The sequence below is a fragment of the Nyctereutes procyonoides genome, unplaced genomic scaffold (assembly GCF_905146905.1).
Source record: "Nyctereutes procyonoides isolate TBG_1078 unplaced genomic scaffold, NYPRO_anot_genome, whole genome shotgun sequence".
Classification (NCBI taxonomy): domain Eukaryota; kingdom Metazoa; phylum Chordata; class Mammalia; order Carnivora; family Canidae; genus Nyctereutes; species Nyctereutes procyonoides.
In genome coordinates, this window is record NW_026575036.1 from 5,420,934 (window position 1) to 5,443,393 (window position 22,460).

The 22,460-nt window shown below is 36.1% G+C and overlaps 2 protein-coding genes across 2 annotated transcripts in view; one reads left to right on the forward strand and one right to left on the reverse strand.

The window, feature by feature from the left end:
- Positions 1-22,460, reverse strand: part of SLCO1A2 (solute carrier organic anion transporter family member 1A2) — a 107,952-nt gene that overhangs the window by 63,453 nt on the left and 22,039 nt on the right. The window contains exons 2-3 of the mRNA XM_055318650.1: positions 5,202-5,305; positions 3,165-3,209 (exon numbers count right to left, since the gene is read on the reverse strand). The gene's annotated coding sequence lies outside the window, so the exon portion shown is untranslated. The remainder of the gene's footprint in view (positions 1-3,164; positions 3,210-5,201; positions 5,306-22,460) is intronic.
- IAPP (islet amyloid polypeptide) overlaps positions 1-22,460 on the forward strand; it is a 57,653-nt gene that overhangs the window by 26,095 nt on the left and 9,098 nt on the right. The window contains exons 3-6 of the mRNA XM_055318653.1: positions 6,523-6,591; positions 8,070-8,141; positions 8,244-8,320; positions 19,876-19,947. The gene's annotated coding sequence lies outside the window, so the exon portion shown is untranslated. The remainder of the gene's footprint in view (positions 1-6,522; positions 6,592-8,069; positions 8,142-8,243; positions 8,321-19,875; positions 19,948-22,460) is intronic.

Here is a 22,460-nt window from a genome sequence, read left to right on the forward strand (position 1 = left end):
AAAAAAAATGCATATGTTTGTAAAGTAGAGAGCCCTCACCTTGAGTATGTCATGCAAGGGAGAAATTTCAATATTGTACATTTCCATTGACAGGGACACAGGAGAGAATAGCACAAAATTTTGCAATAGCTTTTAAATCACATATGTTAGGTGGCCATTTACATATGCTAATATATATGTTAGTAATATATATTTTGTTCTATCTACATATAGACCAGTTCTCACATATAAGGTGTGAGTATTGGCTGAAAAAAAAAAGCAAAGGAATAATATGAGTCAAACTTTCTTTTGCCTGCTGGATAATGTTCTTTAACCCCAATAAAATTACTGTGGAACAGTGAAAACTAGAACTTTCATAACCAAATCGATAGATCTTCAAAAATCAGATAAATCTCATTTACTGAGTGACTATTTGCATGTAGTATTGATGTTAGGGGTTAAGTAAGTATATGTGCTGCCTATCATAAGTATATGTGCTGCCTATCAGAACTACTAAATGAGAGATCCATAAAACTTTAGCATTCTAAAAAACCTTGGAGAATATATAATCCAAGTAATATTCTCTTTCCCCTTATCCACCATAAACTGACAGTGTACCCCGTACTTGGTCTCACAGAAGCACAACTTATAGTGGTCCACCTGACCACTCAACTCCAACATCCAGTATGCTACTTTGTACCGTTACATACCAAATAAATTGTACTTAAGGAAGTAGATCAACTTGTGCTCATTTATGCACCATTGACGATGTTTTAAGCAAGTTTTCTTTCAAGTTTCACTTTCAACAATTTCCATTTCGGGTTAGCAAAACAATGACAACTCCTCTATATCTTAAAAAAACATTCCTCATCTTTCAAAATAATACAGTCTTGACAGGCTATCTATAGCTGTTTTTTTTTTTTCTGTAGTTTGAAACAAGTCTGAACTTGTAATCAGTCATGTTACTAAGAGCTTCCTGCACGGAGTGAAGCAAATGTTTTACCTTACATAGGTGTATTTACATTGGAAATTACTGCAAACACAAGCTACCTTTTATTAATGGCTTATTGTCATGTGATGAATTTGGCCTCTTTGGTGACCCACCCTCCAATATCATCAAATACTGTATATACTGAATTTGCAAAGATATAATCAAGGCTGTGTGCTCTACTTCACAATGAAAAAGAGACACCCACATTTTCCAGTGCACTTTATCTGGAAACAAGATGAGCTAGCAAGCCATACACATTAAACCACTGTTTAATGAATCACCTATAATGAGTATTTTTATTTCTTGACCTCATTTCTCATCCACTGTGGCTTCCAACCAAACCATTGCACTAAAATCCTTCACCAGTGAACTTAGTCTTGCTAAATTTAACATCTATCTTTTAGTCTTTTTCTTCATCTTTTAGCAATATTGGACACTGAAGACCATTCTCTTTTTAAAAAAATTATCTTGGGATCCCTGGGTGGTGCAGCGGTTTAGCGCCTGCCTTTGGCCCAGGGCACGATCCTGGAGACCCGGGATCGAATCCCACGTCGGGCTCCCAGTGCATGGAGCCTGCTTCTCCTTCTGCCTATGTCTCTGCCTCTCTCTCTCTCTCTCTCTCTCTCTCTCTCTCTCTTTCTCTGTGTGTGACTATCATAAATAAATAAAAATTTAAAAAAAATTAAAAAAATAAAAATAAAAAAATTATCTTTCCTTGGCTTCATGACACCACATTCTGTATCACCTCTTACCCCCACCCAATGCACTTTGAATCATTACTGATGACCAGAGGTCAAAGCCAGAACACATTTTATTCCTTGAATTAATATTAATTTAATTCAGCCATTTGTATTAGTAGTGATACTCACTTTCATGGATTTCCTTCTTGTGTACTCCTTCTTAGTCTTCTTTGATGCTCCTCTTCTCCCCACTCCATAAATGCTGGCAATTTTCAAGGCTCTGTTATTATTATTTCCTTACCTATCTATCTTAACCCTGTGGAATCTACCCATTCCTATTGTCTCCACTACTATCTATAAAGATACAAACATCAAACTCTTTTAAACAGTTGCCTGTTGAACATCTCAGCTTGGATGTTTTGCAAACATTTCAAATTTATTGGTACCATACTGTCCAAATATTGGAATCCTTCTAGATTCCATTCTCTCCCTCACTTCCAAGTTGCTGAGTCCTGTTGACTCTGCTTTATAAATATCTGCTGAGTCCATCCACTTATCCCTACTCTGTAATGGACATCTGTTGTTTTGACTTTCTAGCACCCTTTCCACTTCTTTCTGTTACCAGAAGACCTCTGTTGGATTTATTTTTAACTTATTGAAAATATGAGTCTGTCCTTTTCTAGATGGTGAAGCAGTAGTAGTTGCATTACAAAAGCAACCTGTGGCCTTGTTTTTAGTCATGTGGAGGAAGCCAGTATGAGAGAATAAGTTTGAAAAGTAGAAAGTATATAAAAAAGATAGGAAATGACAGCAAGGGGGATGACAAAGAAAAGGAGAGGGAATGAGGAAGAGACTGCTGTAATTTTGAGTTTCCTTTGTCCAACCCAGATGAAATTTTTACTTTAATGTTTTGATAATGAGTCAACAAATTCTTCTTTTAGCCCTTAGTTTGAGTTAGATTTGTATCACTTGTAACCAAAGAATTGTAATAGATATGGTAAGCCACTCCAGTCCACAGTCACCTCCTACCAAATCTCCCCATATGCACCCTTGCTCGCTGATAATCCATCGCCAAAATGCAACTAAATTATCGTTTGAAAATCAAGATTTCTGTCCTTAAAATAAACTCCTCAATCTTAACATGGCTTCTAAGGCCTTTATGTGATCTGATCTCTTACTACTTCTCACATCACATCTTGAATTATTCTATTGTGAACCATGTACTAGCCATACTATATTTCCCTTCAGTTCCTCAAGCATCAGTCTGAAAAGCTCTTACTTCTGTATTTCCCTGCACTTCCTTCCCTTCCCAGCTAGGTCAACTTCTGCTCATCTATAAGTGCATTTCAAGGGTCTTGGCCTAAGTTAAAACTCCTTTAGATATGTTCTTCTTTATCACACCTTTAATTGCTACACATTTAACGTAGATTTAGAGTGACGTCATTTCATTCATACCTTTAAACCTACTAAACTTTAAGTTCCATCAATGTACGAACCTGATCTGTCTTGCTTACCTCTGAATCATCTCCCCCACTTCCCACCATCACCCAATTCAGTGCCTGGAACAGAAGAAATAAATGCCTATTAGTATTTGCTGAATTGAGAATTAATTTTAAAATACAAATGAGCTGCCATTTTTTTTTATCAAACTGCCATCAAAGGGTTTTTATTATAATACTCAACATTGACAAAGATCTTTCACTCACTGATGATGAAAATATTAATGTTATGGTATTGTAATAGTAACTGAGCAGTAGGTATCAATTATTTAAAAACACAGTCCTTAGGCACCTGGGTGGCTTAGTCCGTTAAGCATCTGACTTCCGCTCAGGTCATGATCCCAGGGTACTGGGATCTAGCCCCTCATTGGACTCCCTGCTCAGTTGGCAGCCAGCTTCTCCCTCTCCACCTGCTTGTGCTCTCTCTCTGTGAAATAAAAAATAAATAAATAATCTTAAAAAGATAAAATAAAGAAATAAAAATGTAGTCCTTGACCTGACAATTTTACTTCTGAAAAGATTAAGAAGAACGTAATTCTAGGCAAAATAATGTACCAAGGAAACTTACCACAGCTTTGTTTCAATAAATTATTGTAAATTACAGGAAAAAAAGCCCGAATGTCCAACAATAGGGATTGTTTATTTTCTACATATACACTAGAATAAAATGTGGCTATTTAATGTTACAAGGTTATTACTCACATGGGAAAATATTCCTAACATGTTTTTAAATAACAAGAGGCAGGGGATCCCTGGGTGGCTCAGCAGTTTAGCACCTGCCTTCCACCCAGGGTGTCATCCTGGAGTCCCAGGGTCAGTCTCAGGATCCAGTCCCGCATCGGGCTCCCTGCATGGAGCCTGCTTCTCCCTCTGCTTGTGTCTCTACCTCTCTCTCTCTGTGTCTCTCATGAATGAATAAACAAAATAAAATCTTTTAAAAAAATAACAAAAGGCATATTAGAGAATGATATGAATGGTGTGATGTCACTTTAAGTCAACACACAGATATATAGAGATTACAAATCAATGTTGGGAGAAAATTCACCAAAATGCTATGTTTTATTATCTTTCAAAGGTGAGACTAAGTTGGTTTTACTTTAATATTTTTGCTTATCTGTATTTTCTATATCTCTTTAATGAGCAAATACTGGATGATTTAAAATTTTTCTCATAATTTGCTACCATATATGGAGAGTTTATAATCTTGCAGGCTCTATGCAAAATGCTTCATATGCATTATCATTTAATTATCAAATAATTGCTTCTGTTATTCAGTATTAAAAATGAAGAACTAGAGATTTAGAAATATTAATTTGCTCCAGGCCACACCTGGATTCCAATCCAAATTTGTCAGCCTCCAAAGCCCTAGCTCTTCTTTTTTTATTATTTTTTAAAGATGTTATTTATTTATTAATGAGAGACAGAGAGAGAGAGAGAGAGAGAGGCAGAGACACAGACAGAGGGAGAAGCAGGCTCCATGCCGGGAGCCCTATGTGGGACTGGATCCTGGGTATGCAGGATCAAGCCCTGGACTGAAGGCGGCGCTAAACCGCTGAGTCACCCGGGGTTCCCCTCTTTTTTTTTTTTTTAATGAAGACTTTATTTATTTATTTATTTATTTATTTATTTATTTATTTATTTGAGAGAACATGTGTGCATGCACAAAAGCTGGAGAAGGAGCTGAGAGCCAGCAAAGGAAGGAGGGAATGGGAGGAAGAGGGAGAGGAAGAAAATCTCAAGCAGAGTCAGTGCACAGTCCTAGGCTGGGCTGAATTTCATGACCCTAAGATCATGACCTGAGCCAAAACCAAGAGTCACACGCTTAACCAACTGAGCTGCCTGGGTGCCTCTCCAAAGCTCTAACTTTTAATCATTATACTATAATAACAAGGTACCTTAATGTGTACAAGGCACTCTGTTAAAGAGGTATTTGGTAAATAAGTCAGCAATTAGATCACCCTTACTTTCAAGCAGCTTACAAGTCAATAGATAAGATATATAGATGATTACATGGCATGGGAAAACATGTTTTGAATCATGAGAGGTACAAACCTGGAGGTCACAAAATTCAGGATGTGTTGTGAATAACAAGCACCTCACGTTGTAGTAATTAGTGCAGTTTCTCAAAATGTGGCCTTCAGTCCATCAGGGCCCACCTCAAGAGAAAAAAAAATCCCTCTCAATTTGGGAGAATTCAGATTATCTCCATGAGCATCATACATTTATGTCTTGCATTTTTAAAATGCTTTCCAATCCTCATAAACATTACTAACAATGTAATCTAAAATCTTGAGAATAAGGGAATTGATTAAGGGAATATATGAGGTGAACCAACACCAGGTTGTATTATATCCCTGAATACCTGAGGTCAGACAAATGCAATGTAAGCCCACCAACAGAGTGGGCTTAGTTTATACTGATTTGAAATTGGCCCTAGGAAGTTTTCTCCTGGGTTTCAAACAAAATCTTGGGACATGTTTGAGGTACAGATTGAAATGGATTCAAATTGCCTCCATTTGCCTATATTCTTATGGAAAATGTTAGGTGTCCTATTGCATCAGCCTCTTAGTTACTACCTTAAAAGGTCTGCTAGGATTTTGTTTTGTCTTGTCTTGCTTTTACTCAATGACACTTTTATTTTTTACTGTGGTAAGAACATTTAATATGAGCCTTATCCTCTTAAATTTCTAAGTACACAATATAGTATTGTTAATTATAAGCACAATATTGTGCAGCAGATCTGTAGAATGTTTTCATCTTATATAACTGAAACTTTATATCAGGTGAACAGCAAATCTCTATTTCCCCCTTCTTTCAGCCTCTGGCAAACACAATTTACTCTGTTTGTATTAGTTTAACTATTTTAGATACCTCATATAAGAGGAAAATCATACAGTATTTGTGACATAGCATAATGTCTTCCGGTTTGTCCACATTGTCATCTATGGAGCTAACAAACTAAAGCCCTTATGGTTTTTACTGGATCAAATCTTTTAGAATTTGTTTAATTGCTACCAACCACCTCTCTTGGTCTTCCCTCCCTTTGCATTTAACAATAGCCTTTAAAGAGGAAGGTATTCTGTTTTATTTCATAGATTGACCAGTTAGAAATGCACTTTACCAAAGCACTTTAATGCAGACCTACATCCTCAAAACTGAATTTATCACTGGAAATGCAAAGAGAGGAAAGACTAAAATGGGTAAATAGTAGCAATTAGCTAAGATCCTAAGAGGCTCAAGCTATTAAAAGCTAGGAGGGCTTTAGTTTGATAGCTCCAATTCCATACAGTCAGTAAAATTACAAGTAATCTTACTTTATTTTCCCAGTAACTGGGTCATGACGCTCTTTCTCCACCTTTACCTATTTCAACAGGTCATCTGACTGCAGGAATCTCTATATTGATTGGGTCCTCTCAGTAAGGGTGCTAACAGCTGTGTGTAGGTATGTCTGAGAACACCAGTCATCATTTTGAGTTCTTCAAGGCTGCCCACATATAAATACTCCTTTGTGCCTGTCATCTGTTTATAGATAAAATTTGTTACTGTGGGCCTCTGAACTGAAAATATTCATTCAGAATACATAGGTGTTGACTCTTTCCACCCACAGCGAACAGTGTGTTACACCAAATATCATCAATCCATCTGAAACACATTGAAATAAAAATACTCTTTCCCTGTTGCTCTACAAATCTGGTTGGTTCATTGGTTAGTTAATCATTTCTATGGGAGTGGGAGATGGAGGGAGTATGGGTGACAGTAAGCCAAAGTATCTGTGAGCTTGGCAATTTTGTCACCCAATAAATTATTATTAAAATGAAACCACTAATTTTTAAAGCAATTTTTGGCATAAGTTATTTAAACTTCTTAACAGTGGATATAAAACAGGTAGATTTCAACCTAAATTATATGTTACTCTGAACAGTGTTATAACATAATCATAGAATATCCCTCTTAAATTATTGTAGGACCTGTTTAAATAATCAAATCCTAATCAGAGTTCTTTTGACTATACGCAATGTCAGTTAAAATTCATCTCTGTAATTAGATTCAACAACAGCATTCATAACTAAAAGAAATGAATTTGGAGCCAGTTAATTTCATTGCATATCTATTTAGATTGGAAGTTACTTAGCATTAGATAAAATTGCAATAAAACTCAAATATAAACAACAGGAAGTAATATTATTTATAAAGTGTTTCTAAATATAAAACAAACAAAAAACATGAACAAAGTTTCAAAGAGCTAATGAACTTCTGAACCTCATGTACAGTAATATTGTATAGAGGAAAAAGAAGTTAATTCCAAGACTTAGAATATGGAAGGTTGATTGCCCCTTCCTGTACTTTCTGGATTGTGCTCAGAGAAAACAACAATAGCAACAAAAGTCAAAGCTCAATGGCTGTGGTAGGAGATAATGTATGATTGCTCTTATGGGCCTATTGTATTCTTGTTTTCTTCCTTTTCATTTAACTCATATTTGAAAATCTCCTATAGACAATTTGGCTCTTTCTCAGAGGTTCAGCCCAAACCTAGGTTCCATTGCTGTCAGATCTAGTGGAGGATAAAGCACAGGGCAAGAAGCTGAGTTATGATGTGTGGATGTCCCTTTAAGAAACTGACCACTCATTAGAAAGGAGAAGACTAAACTAAGAGTCATTCTCAGCTGGTCATTTTCTGCCATTTGATAGTGAAAATAGAGGCTCAAATTTCCCAAATTTACCTTCCTTTGAACTCCAATCTCAGTTATAAGAATTAATCTCTTAACCTATGTATAATGTTCCAATTGTGTGGCAATTTTGATGTATAGCACATGGAGGTTAGACTCTTCTTGCCATTCTCTAACATGAATTTGAAAAGTGATATTGTCACTCAAAGCATTCAAATGCTCATCTGTAGAATTTATATTTCCTACTTCACAGGGTTGTTTGAACATCAAATGAGATATTATACAAAACGTCCTAAGAAAATGCCGGACATAGAGCTGATTCTGGGTAAGCAGACAGTTATAATGTCTACCTCTCTCCCCTGCATAAGACATTGCCTTCCAGCTCTTTGGGAACTCTATGCCAACAATGATCTTTTCTTTCTCCCAGCTCACCAAACTCCCCTTTCCTGCTGGCTCCTGAAAGATCAACAAGCATTTATTGAATGTGTACTTACTAAGTGCCAGGTATTTTTCACATGTTATCTTAACCTAACCCTAACCTTTCCTGAAGTTATTGGTCTTTCTTTCTTCTTCTCTTTATGATGAAACCTCTTCAAAGAGGCTACAGTAGAAGAATCTGTATAAGGAATATTGTCAGAGGAAATATGGATGTCTAGATATTGTGCTCAAAATTTAGGTGGTGGGCAGCCCTGGTGGTGCAGCAGTTTAGCACCGCCTTCAGTCCGGGGCGAGATCCTGGAGACCTGGGATCCAGTCCCACGTCGGGCTCCCTGCAGGGAGCCTGCTTCTCCCTCTGCCTGTGTCTCTGCCTCTCTCTCTCTCTCTCTCTCTCTCTGTCTCTATGAATAAATAAATAAAATCTTTAAAAAAAGAGAAAAAAAAAACAAAATTTAGCTGGCATGTTCGAGTGCCACCTAAATAGACACAAAAGTCTATTTTCCACATCATCTTCTTAAAAGAATCCTGATTCTCAATATGTTAAGATCCACTGATCGAAGTCAGTGACATTTTAGGACTGTTACACTATCCCTTCATACCTGCTCTTCTCTGTAATATGTACTGAAGTATTCTAGCTTTTGTCATCAGTAAACTTTTACTTGCCAAATTCTAATTTTTATTTTTAGTCTGCATCCTGTGTAATCTATCAGCATCATATGAAGTTCAACCTAAGCTTTTCTTCTTGGAACTTTCTTGTCACTTCACTTCTGACATTACTTTCATCTCCCAATAAGTCATGTTTGTGCACTCCCATTTCTTTCTCTTTTCCTACTCATCAATATGAGTCCTAAATTTTGATATTTACCAACATACACTTTCTCTTATTCTTGTTGTACATGCTTTTTATGGATTATATAATTCATGTCCAAAAACGTCCCACATCTCTAGATCAGACTTATCCTGATATCCACATTCATATTTCCAGGTGATTAAAAAAAATTCATAAATGTCCAGAAGCATACTAAAGTTTTAAGCTTCACTAATAATAAAAGAAATTCAAATTATTATAAAAGTGTTCCTTTCCTTTACCATATGACTCATGGGTATTTTTTTTCTAAATATACCATGTTGAAAAATTCAAGGATAAACAGATACACTAATGCATTTCCAAAGAAGAGTAGATTATTACAACCTTCATACAGAGGAATTTGGCTCTGTAGCTCAGAATTTTTTAGAATATGCATATATAGTTCTGTTTCTGTAATATGAAATTATACCAAAGGGCCTTCCCATTAAGACAACTAGAACTTAGATGAATTAAGATATTTTTAAGGCATGGTTAATCTCATAAGAAGAAAAAGAAATCTCAAAGTATGAAGGGGGAGGTAATGAACTAAAATTTGAGAAGACCCACAAATAAGCAGACAGCAAAAGTAGGTTGCCCTGGAAGCAAATACTGACAGAAATCCTAAAACCCTAACGTCCTAACCTTTAGGTTTGTCTCAGGGTTGGAGAGCTAATGTGAATCTCTTATGTTACTCTGGACCCTCCATGGAGCTGAAGTGATCCCAGATATTGGCAAATTATGATATTGGCAGATGTAACCATAGATATCCTTTCTAAGGGAACATCCCAGAAAGGGCCCCTACGATTCCTACAGATTGAATTTAAGAACTTATGATCTTATAAATACAAATTAAGTCATCGTGAGAGAGTTATCAGAAACAAAATACAGATTCAATGTCAAAGGAAATTCATATGATGAAATTATCAGAAAAACAACATTAAGTAAATATATGTGAAGTGATAAAAATTTAAAGATAGCTTATCTTAAAACCAACCAAAAACTATTAAAAATGACCAAGAAGTATTTAAAACAATGTAATCATTGATATTAAAAACTTATTGAGTCATATCAGATAGAGATGAAAGAGATAATTCATGAACTGGAGAAGAGATATCAGGAGAACACTCAGAATTAGCAAACATAGATGGCACAAAATAAAGAGACTGCATGATATAATAGAGAAAAGATTCAGGAACCAGACTAACTGAATTTCAGCTTGATCACTAATTGGCTCTGTAACCTTGGGCATGTAACTGTCCTCTCTGTACTTCAGTTTTATCATCCGTTAAAAAAATTGGAATTTGTGTAAGGATGAATGCTTGGACCAAAGCTGATAATATTAAGCATATAGAATAAATGTTATTAATATGACAGAAGTAAGCCCAAAATATATATTATATCAAGAAACATGTGGCTTAACTGCCCTGCCAAAAGAAAAAAAGAGAAAAAGAAAAAACACAAGTCATGATAGCTTCTAACAAGGTAGAATTCAGAGTATTAGAAAAGACATAGAAAGGTAGATTAAAGGTACAAAAGGTACAAAATTCACAGTGAAGATGTAATGTTATACATTTTTTTTCACCCAGTGACAGTAAGGTAATTTCATACGGCAGAAAATGCAAGACGTACAAAGATAAATCAGCAGAAACAGTAATCAGGCTTAATTCTCCTCCCAGTGCAAGATGTAACAAGATGAAAAGCATAAGAAAAGATTTAGAAAACTTAAATAACATTTTCAATAAAATAGATGATATGCACATATATTGAACTTTTGTACCTGAAGTGGAAATTACAGCTTTAAAAAAAAGTCCTTATGGAACCTTTATTAAAACTGATCATTTATCAGGTCACAATGAGAGATTTATCGAAGTCTAAAGTAGAATCAATACAGAAAGCATTGCTTGACCACAAAACAATAAAAGAAAACTCCTCCACTAAGAAATATTTAAAAACAAACTTGTTGAGTTAAAGAAGAGGGTAAAAACAAGCAAAAGTTGCAGAATTTCAGAAAATGACTGTTACAGGTTGATTGTATTTCCCCTAAATTCACATGTGGAAGTCCTAACAATACCTGAGAATGTAACCATATTTGGAAATAAAGTCATTGCAGATATAATTGGTTAAGATGTGGCCAACTGGAGAAATTTGGGCCCCTAATCCAATATGTCTGGGGTCTGAATAAAAAAAAGGGGAAAATGGGGCACTGAGACATACACACACACACAGAATGCCACATGGAAATGAAGACAGAGCCACCAGAAGCTAGTGGAGAGGCATGGAGCAGCCCTCAAAAGGAAGCAATGCTGCTCACATCTTGATCTCAGACCTCCAGCCTCCAGAACAAAGACCATGCATTCGATTTTTAAGTCACTAAGTTGATAGTGCTTTGTCCAAAAGTCTGAAAACTTTACTACTATTTTCTGCTTAGTTGCCCAAATCTCCAATTAGACCGTATTTATCATTGAACAAATAAGCATTTAAAGGGAGTAAATTAAATTCTCCTTACAGTATCTTTTAACTCAAAGATTGTTGTCTATTTATTTGTGTGCTTATTTTGTTTTGATTTTAGGGGAATAGTAGGCCTTTCAAAAGCTCCTAATTTGTATGTCTGAAGTAACAGGATCTTAGAAGTCATTGAAAAGGCTTCTACATTATTTTTCAAAATGCTAAAATGGCATAGAAATAACATGTATGTGTTAAGAGCACTTCTTTTTTTAAAAAAGATTTTATTTATCTATTCATGACAGACACAGAAAGAGAGGCAGAGACATAGGCAGAGGGAGAAGCAGGATAACCACAGGGAGCCTGATGCGGGACTTAATCCCAGGATACCCGGATCACGACCTGAGCCAAAGGCAAACCATCAACCACTGAACCATCCAGGTGTCCCAGTTAAAATCACTTCTTGAGAAACTTTTAAAATGTAAAGATGCAAACCATTACATACCTGAATAAGGATATTTCCCTTTTTCCACAAGAGCATACAAATATAGGGACTTAAAATTTTCTGTGTTGCATTTTAAAGGGTGGCAGGAAAGAATGACTAGATGTGGAGTGAAAGCAATGGCAAGTCTGGATTGCTTTCCAGCAAAGTGTTTCTATGATACAAAGAAGTGAAAGTATGTGTTAATTTGTAGCTTTTTGCATAGAAAATGATCTTATTTAAGTCATTACAATGGAGTGGAATAGAAAATAACGTTATTTGAGAGCAAGTGGCACAGATTTAAAAATATTTTTTCCTCTGAAAATGTTTAGAACAATGATACCACTTTCACATTATGTGTGGCAATTCATTAACAAGATAGCTTTTAATTAATTTATTTATTTTCTTAATTCTGGTATAGTTAACATACATATTATACATATTAGTTTCAGGTGTACAACATAGTGATTCAACAATTCTATACATTACTCAGTGCTCATCATCATAATTGTACTCTTATTTCCCTTCATCTATTTCACCTTACCCTCACCAACCTCCCTTCTGGTAATAAACAACTTATTCCCTATACTTAAGAGTCTATTTTTCTGTTTGTTTTTGGTTTTTCTTTGTTCATTTGTTTTGTTTCTCAAATTCCACGTAGGATTGAAATCATATGGTATTTGTCTTTCTCTGACTTATTTCACTTAACATTATACCCTCTAGATCCATCCATGTTATTGCAAATGGTATAATTTCATTTTCTTAGCTGAGTAATATTCCATTGTGTATATATATCTATATATACCACCTCTTCTTTACCATTCATCTATTTATGGACACTTGAGTTGCTTCCATATTTTGGCTATATAAATGATGCTGCAATAGATACAGCAGTGCATATATCTTTTTAAATTAGTGTTTTTGCATTCTTTGGGTAAATACCTAGTAGTGCAATTGCTGGATTATAAAGTAGTTCTATTTAACTTTTTTGAGGAACTTCCATACTATTTTCCAGAGTAGCTGCACCAGTTTGCATTCCCAGCAACAGTACATGGGGATTCCTTTTTTTACGCATCTTCATCCACACCTGTTGTTTATTCTGTTTTTTATTCTAACTATTCTGACACATGTGAGGTGATATCTTATGGTGGTTTTGATTTGCATTTACATGATGATGAATGATGTTGAGCATCTTCTCATGTGTCTGTTGACCATCTGTATATCTTTTTTGGAGAAATGTCTGTTCATGTCTTCTGCCTATTTTTAATCGGATTATTTGGTGATTTTTTTTTGGTATTGATTTGCGTAAGTTCTTTATATATTTGAGAACCAACCTCTTATCAGATATATCATTCGCAAATATCTTTTCCCTATCAGTAGGTTGTTTTGTTCGTCTTGTTCATTGTTTCCTTTTCTGTGCAGAAGCTTTTTATTTGGATTTAGTCCCAATAGTTTATTTTTGCCTTGTTTCCTTCGCCTTGGGAAATAATATCTAGAAAAATGCTGCTATTGCCAATGTCATAGAAATTACTGCCAGTGCTCTTTTCTAGGATTTGTTTGGTTTCAAGTCTCACATTTAGACCTTTAATCCTTTTTGAGGTGTGTGTGTGTGTGTGTGTGTGTATGTGTGTGTGGTGTAAGAAAGTGGTCTAGTTTCATTCTTTCACATATTGCTGTCAAGTTTTCCCAGTGCCATTTGTTGAAGAGACTTTTTCCATATTGTATACTCTTGCCTCCTTTGTTAAAGATTAATTGACCATATAATTTCAGATTTATAGGCGGGCTTTCTATTCTATTCTACTGATCTATATATCTTTTTTTTGTGCCAGTGTCATACTATTTTGATTACTATAGTTTTGTAGTATAGCTTGAAATCTGGATTGTGATGCCTCCAGTTTTTCAAGATTTATTTGGCTATTCGGGGCCTTTTGTGGTTGTATACAGATTTTAGGATTATTTGTTCTAGTTCTATGAATAATGCTTTGATATTTTTATAGGGATTGCATTAAATTTATAGATTGCTTTATGTAGTATCAACATTTTAACAGTATTTTTTCTCCTAATCCATGACCATGAAATATCTTTTCATTTGTTTGTCTTTTTTTAAAGATTTATTTATTTATTTATTTATTTATTTATTTATTTATTTATTCATGAGAGACACAGACTGAGAGAGACAGAGACATAGGCAAATGGAAAAGCAGGCTCCTTGCAGGGAGCCCGATGTGGCACTCAATCCTGGATCCAGGGATCATGACCTGAACCGAAAGCAGGTGCCCAACCACTGAGCCACCCAGGCGTCTCTCCATGTCTTTGTGTTATCTTCAATTCCTTTCATCGATGTTTTATAGTTTTCCGAGTATAGGTCTTTCATCTCTGGTTTAGTTTATTCGTAGGTATTTTATTCCTTGTGGTACAGTTGTAAATAGGATTGTTTTCTTACCTTTTCTTTCTGCTGCTTCATTATTTGTGCATAGAAATCCAATAGATTACTGTTTATTAATTTTGTATCCTGTGAATTTACTAAATCACTTATCAGTTCTAGAAGCTTTTTAGTGGAGTCCTTAGGGTTTTCTATATACAGTATCATGTTATTTGCAAGTACCAAGAGTATTACTTATTCCTTACCAATCTGGATGCCTTCTATTTATTTTTTTTTATTATCTGATTGCTATGGCTAGGACTTCAGTTTTATGCTAAATAAAAGTGGTGAGAGAGGACATCCTTGTCTTGTTCCTGATTTTAGGTGAAAAGCTTTTAATTTTTCACCATTGAGCATGATGTTAGCTGTGGGTTTTTCATATATGGCCTTTATTATGTTAAGGTGTGTTCCTTCCAAACCTACTTCCTGAAAGTTTGTATCATAAATGGATGCTGTACTTTGTAAAATGCTTTTTCTGCATCTACTGAAATGATCATATGGTTCTTATTATTTCCATTGCTTATGTGATACATCATGTTGTTTTATTTGTGAATATTAAACCACCTTGCATTCCAGGAATAAAGCCCACTTGATTATAGTGAATGATTTTTTTAATGTATTATTAGATTCAGTTGTCTAGTATTTTGTTGAGGACTTTTGCATCTATTCCATCAGAGATATTGGCCCGTAGTTCCCTTTTGGTGGTGTTTTTATGTAGTTTTAGTGTCAGGTTAACGTGGCCTCATAGAATAAATTTGAAAATTTTCCTTCCTCTTCTATTTTTTGGAATAGTTTGAGAACAGATATTAACTCTTGATGGAATTCACCAGTGAAGCCATCTGGTCCTGGACTTTTGTTTGTTGGGAGTTTTTTGATTACTGATTCAATTTCATTGCTGGTTATCAGTCTATTCAAGTTTTATATATATATTTTTTCCTATTTTAGTTTTGGTAACATATGTTTCTAGGAATTTACCCATTTCTTCTAGGTATCCAATTTGTTAGCATATAATTTTTCATAATATTCTCTTACAACTGTTTGCATTTCTGTGGTGTTGTTTTTGATTTCTCCTCTTTCATTTGTGATTTCATTTATTTGAATCCTCTCATTCTCCCTGTTTCTCTCTGTCTCTCTCTTTCTAATGAGTCTGGCTAGAGGTTTATCAATTTTGTTGATCTTTTCAAAGAACTAGCTCCTGGTTTCATTGATCTGTTCTATTGTTTTTTAGTTTCTATATCATTTATTTCCACTCTAATCTTTACTATTTCCTTGCTTCTGCTAGTTCAGTATTTTGTTTGCTTTTTTCTTTCTCGCTTCTTCAGGTGTAAGGCTAGGGTTCTTATTTGAGATTTTTCTTGCTTATTGAGGTAAGCCTGTGTTACTATAAACTTCCCTCTTAAAATAGCTTTTACTGTACCCAAAGATTTTGGACTGTTGTGTTCTCATTTTCATATGGCTGCATGTATTTTTTTTATTTCCTCTTCAATTTCATGATTGACCACTTATTATTTATTAACATGTTATTTAACCTCCATATATTTGTGTTCTTTCCAGATTTTTTTCCAGTGCTTGATTTCTAGTTTCATAGTGTTATGGTCAGAAAAGGTACATGATATGATTTCAATCTTTTTGAATTTGTTGAGATTAGTTTTGTGACCTAATATGTGATGTATCCTAGAAAATGTTCCATGTTCACTTGAAAAGAATGATATTTGACTATTTTAGGATGGAATGTTCTGAATATATCTGTTAGATACATCTGGTCCAATGTGTTATTTAAGTCCCCATTGACTTATTGATTTTCTGTTTGGATGGTCTATTCATTGATGAAAATAGAGTTAAAGTCCACTACCATTACTGTATTACTACCAGTTACTTCCTTTATGTTTGCTAATAGCTGCTTTATGTATTTTGGTATTCTCATCTTGGGTGCATAAATATTTACAATTGTTATAATTTCTTGTTGGATTGTACCCTTTATGATTATATAATGTCCTTCTTTTCCTCTCGTTACAATATTTGTTTTGAAGTCTATTTTGTCTTACATAAGTATTGCACCTCTGGATTTTTTTCACTTCCATTTGCATGATAAATATCTTAATATCTCTTCACTTTCAATCTGCATGTGTCTTTAGGTCTGAAATTACTCTCTTGTAGGCAGCATATAGATAGGTCTTGCTTTTGTATCCACTCTGTCACCCTAGTCTTTTGATTGGAGAGTTTAATCCATTTATATTCAAGGTAATTATTGACAGCTATGTATTTATTGCTATTTTATTTTTTTTAATATTTTTTTCTTTATTTATTTATGATAGTCACACAGGGAGAGAGAGAGGCAGAGACACAGGCAGAGGGAGAAGCAGGTTCCATGCACTGGGAGCCTGACATGGGATTCGATCCCGGGTCTCCAGGATCGCGCCCCGGGCCAAAGGCAGGCGCCAAACCGCTGCGCCACCCAGGGATCCCTTTGTTGCTATTTTATAACTTGTTTTATGGTTGTGTTTGTAGTTCTCTGTTCCTTTCTCCTTTTGCTTTCTTCTCTCATGTTTTGCTGGCTTTCTTTAGTGATATAGGTGTATAACATCTTAGGCATATAATAGTCTATTTTGCATTGATGGTCACTTAAGTTCGAACACATTCTAAAGGCACTGAAGTTTAACCGTTCTCTCCTCCTTCCCATGTTTTAAGTATATAATATCATACCTTATGTCTTTTTATTTTGTGACTCCTTTGACTAATTTTTATAGATATTGCTGCTTTTGTACTTCCAATTTTTCTTACTCCTACTTATGGTCTTTCCTTTCCACTCAAAGAATCCCCTTTAACATTTCTTGTAAGTCTGGTTTAGCAGTGATGAATTCCTTTAACTTTTGTTTGGGAAACTTTATCTCTCTTTCCATTCTGATTGATGGTCTTGTTGGAGACAGTATTCTTGCCGCAGGCTTTTTCTTTTCAGCACTTTGAATATATCATGTCAACCTATTTGGATTACAGAGGTTTTGGCTGAATAATTAACTGAGAGCCTCATGGGATTTTCCTTGCATGTAACTGTTTTCTCTTGCTACTTTAAAAATTCTTTTTATCACTACTTTTTTTTTTTTTGCCATTTTGATTGCTGTGTGTCTTGGTGTGGACTTTCTTGGGTTGATTTTGTTGGAAGCTCTCTATGCATATTGGTTCTAGATTTCTGTTTCCTTCCCTAGATTCAGGAAGTTTTCAGTTATTATTTATTCAAATAAAATTCTGCCTTCTTTTCTCTCTCTTCTTCTTCTGGTATCTTTATAATGCAAATGTTACTATGCTTGATGGTGTCACTGAGTTCCCTTAATCTAGTCTTTTTCATTAATCTTTTTCCCTTCTCCTGTTCAGCCTGATTGCTTTCTATTATTCTGCCATCTAGGTCATTGATCCATTCTACTTCATCTTGTCTACTATTTAATATTTCTAAGTGTATTTTTATTTCAGTTACTGAGTTCTTCATCTCTTATTGGCTCTTCTTTACATATTCTGTCTCTTTGTTGAGGATATTACTGAGGTCTCCACTCTTTTCTCAATTCCAGGGAATACCTTTATGACCATGACTTTGAATTCTGTAGCAGACATATTACTTATCTGTGTTTTGTTTGGCTCTCTTGCTGTGATTTTGTCCTGTCCTTTCATTTGGAACATATTCCTCTATCTCTTCATTCTGTCTAACTCTCTGTGTCTGTTTCTATGTGTTAAGAAAGTCAGCTACATCTCCTGTTCTTGAAAGTAGTGGTTTTATGAAAAAGAGGTCTTGAACAAGGAGTGGTGGAAAGGGAGGTAGGGGGTGGGGGTGACGGGCACTGAGGGGGCTGAGCACTGGGTGTTATGCTATATGTTGGCAAATTGAACTCCAATTAAAAAAAAAGAGGCCTTGTAGTGCCCTGTGGTGCAATGTTCCCTACTCACCAGAACCTATTTGTTGTGTGCACCCTACTGTTGTGGCTGAGCTGCATTTGCTTTTAGTCCAGTCATCTGCAATGACTCTCTTTGCCTGTAGTGACCACGGTTTGGTCCCTGTGTTGTTAGTGGCCTAGTCTTAGGCCACCTTGAGCATGAGTTCAGTCAGACTAGGCCTTTGACAGAGGTGTGGTCCCATCAAAGTTCAGGGTACTCTCCCTGTGCTGTCCCATCAGAAAATCTGTTGGTGGGCAGGACCTGAGGTCAGACCATATATATGTCCTCAGACCACTCCTGAGACTATAGTCAAACTGGTGTGGTTATCTTCCTTTCTTCCTAAGATAGGGGTCACTTTGTGGTGATACTAGCCCCTGTTAGGGCTGCTTGCATATTGCACACTTGTCCATCCACTTTGGATGGACTCCTGTAGAGGGCAAGTTGGAGAGATTGAGTCCACAGAAGAGCAAGGGGGAGGGCAAGAGGTAATAGAAAGTTTTGCACAAGTCTGCTATGGGAGGAGACCTCCGTGCTGCTTTGGAGAGCTACAGAGGCTAAGTTGGAGGAAGTGAGTCTCCAGAAGAGCACGGACTCAGGACATGTTGTGAACAAGCCAGTTGAGAATATTCATGCTGCGCTGTTTCCCATGGGTGTCCATGTGACCAGTCTGGGTGGTAGAAGAAGGGAATGGCATGTGCCAGCTCCTTTGTTCTTGGGAAAGATCCCTGCCCCTCCTGCATATGCTCTGAAATTAGTAAATCAATCTCTTTCCCATATACTGCAGGCATTTTTCAAACTGCTACTTCCAGGCTATATCTCAGAGGGACTGTTAGTTATGCTTTCTCTTTAAAGGTGGGGACTCAGTTTCCTATCATCCTTTAGCTCTCCCAGAGCCAATCATCTAATTTTTAAAGTTCCAGGTGTTAAGCCCTGCTGACTGTAAAATTTAATGATGTTAAGCCCCTCTGGTTCTCAAAGTCAAATATTATGGGTATTTGTCTTCCCTGAATGGGTTCTCCTTGCCTCCAGTGCCTGGTATGGGGTCTATTCCTCTCCTTTCTCTGTGCTTACAGAGTCCCTCCCTCCTGGGGACAGTACTATGGGTGGGCTTATTTCCCAACTGAGTCTCTGTCTTTCCTATCATTTTTTATGTGGTCTCTTCTTTATGTTCAGTTGTAGAGAGTCTGTTCTTCCAGTCTTCAGGTCATTTTTCGGTTATTTACACTAATGTTGGTATTATGTAGATTTATCCATGGAATAAGGTGAGTTTAGGATCCTCCTACTCCACCATCTTCCCTAGAAGTCCCCAAGATACTTTTAAAACTATGTAGCAACAACAACAAAATGTTTACATAAAAATCAGTTCTAAACTATCACTATTTTTATGTTTTCTATTTTTATATGTAAAATATTGTATATGTTCTGTATAGTTCAGGCATTGAATATAGACATTTTTGTATCATATTCTATCTGTAAAAATATTATTTTCTTTAATCATCTGTCAACAGGAATTTAGGGTGTTTCCCTGCATTGGTTATTGTGACTATGCTGCAATGAACATGTGCAGATATCTCTTCAAGGTAATGATTTTGTTTTCTTGGATATATAACCAGAAGTGGGATTGCTGGATCATATGGTAGTTCCATTTTTAATTTCTCAAGCAACCTCCATATTGTTTTCCATTGTGACTGAATTAATTTTACATTTCTACCAATGTTGCACAAGGATTCCAACATGGGATAATTTGAGCAGCAAAAAAGAGGGATCAGGGCACCTGGATGGCTCAGATGGTTAAGCATCTGCCTTCAGCTCAGGCCATGATCTTGGATCTTAGGATCAAGCCCCACATTGGTGGAGGCAGGGGGCGGGGAGGAGGTCCCATCTCACCAGGGAGTCTGCTTCTCTCTCTGCCTCTCCCTCCTGCTCATTCTCTCTCTCTCTCTTTCTCTCTCAAATGAATAAATAAAATCATTAAGAACTTTTTAAAAAGGGGATAAAAATACATATATGCTAAAATATGTGGGTTCACAATGAGAACCCCCCAAAAAACTCTTTGGTCATTTTTGGAGGAAGCTAGAGAACCAACTCATTACCATGTGCAGAAAACGGGTAAATAAAAGGAAAGAATAAAGCATATATCTTGCCTTTCCTTTAAAATTGTGCCTCAAGGTAGCCAAATAGTTAATGAGGAATGGTCTCCTTTATTGGAGAATTTCAGCTAATGAATGTAGAGGAAATAATAGAATTAGACTATCACTTGCAGCCTATAATAAAACAATGCTTCTAGCCAATTATCAGCAAGAGTTGCTAAAATCAGTGACTGAAGGCCTAACAGAGAACTGAGAATTGGGCAATGTGGCTGACAAAATCTGACCTCCCTGATCAATCTTAACACCACAAAAGAAATTCAGCCAGATGTTGTGATGCAATAGGAAATAAACAGTATCACATGCAAAGGATTCTTACCTGAATGGAATCAAGCCTCTGGACCAAACAACCAGTAGAGAGGTAATAAAAGTGAGAAGGGAACACATTAAATGATCCAACATGTATGCCATCAGCAAAATATGGGATGTGGGGAATTCTATACAATAAATAATCTAATTTCTTTAATAAGCTAATGTAAGAAAAAGGAGGGAAAACTATATATTAAAAGAATCATGAGTGATGGAGAAACAAATATAATCTTGTTTAGATTGATTCAAACAAGCCAATTAAAAATATTTTTTTCTAGACAATTGGAAAATGTGAACACTGGATTGTTTAATTATATTAAGAAATTACTGTAAATTTTCTTTTTTAGTTAGGACAACAATTTTGTAGCTATGTTGCATAAAGTCCTTATCTTTTATGAATATAACACTAAAACGGCAGCCCGGTTGGCTCCGCGGTTTAGTGCTGCCTTCAGCCCAGGGCATGATCCTGGAGACCGAAGATCGAGTCCCACGCCGGGCTCCCTGCGTGGAGCCTGTTTCTCCTTCTGCCTGTGGTCTGCCTCTCTCTCTCTGCATCTCTCATGAATAAATAAATAAAATCTTTTAAAAATATAACACTAAAACATACTACATATAAAATTGTGTAATGCTGGGCAGCCCGGGTGGCTCAGGGGTTTGGCGCTGCCTTCAGCCCAGGGCATGATCCTGGAGACCGGGGATTGGGTACCACGTCAGGCTCCCTGCGTGGGGCCTGCTTCTCCCTCTGCCTGTGTCTATGCCTCTCTCTCTCTTTGTGTGTGTGTCTCTCATGAACGAATGAATAGAATCTTTAAAAAAAAATTGTGTAATGTCTAGGATTTGTTTTTAACAATTTAGTATGGAAGGAAGAAGGAGGAATGTAGAAGAAATAAGATAGATCATGTGTTGATAGTTACTGAAATTTTATATACATATAAAAGTTTTCATAACAAAGTTTAAAACATAAATACAAAAATATCCATCTAATATTGATATAATCCGAATGTTTTATTAAAATATTTTAGGAATGGAGTAAAGGAGAAAAGTAAATGCGTTGTTAAATGCCAACTCTTGGGGTGCCTGGCTCACTCAGTCAGTAGAGCATATGACTCTTGATCTCAGGATTGTGAGTTCAAGCTGCCCCATTTTGGGTATAGAGATTACTTAAAAATAAACAAAAGAATGTAAATGCTAACTCTTTACCTTTCAGACTAGGATACCAACATAAAACATCTAAAATTGATAAATCAAGAACATCCAGAAAAATAATATTTTTTAAAGATTTTACTTATTTATTCATAGAGATGGAGAGAGAGAGAGAGAGAGAGAGAGAGAGAGAGAGAGAGAGAGAGAGAGAGATGCAGAGACACAGGCAGAGGGAGAAGCAGGCTCCACGCAGGGAGCCTGACGTGGGACTCGATCCAGGGTCTCCAGATCAGGCCCTGGGCTGCAGGCGGCGCTAAACCGCTGCGCAACCGGGGCTGCCCAAAAATAATAATTTTTTAAAGATTTTATTTACTTATTTGAGACAGAGAGAAAAACACAATTGGAGGTGAGAGAGAAGGGGAAGAAAGAGAGAGAGAAGCAGATTCTCTGCTGAGCTGGGAGCCTGATGTGGGGCTCAATCCCTGGACCTTGAG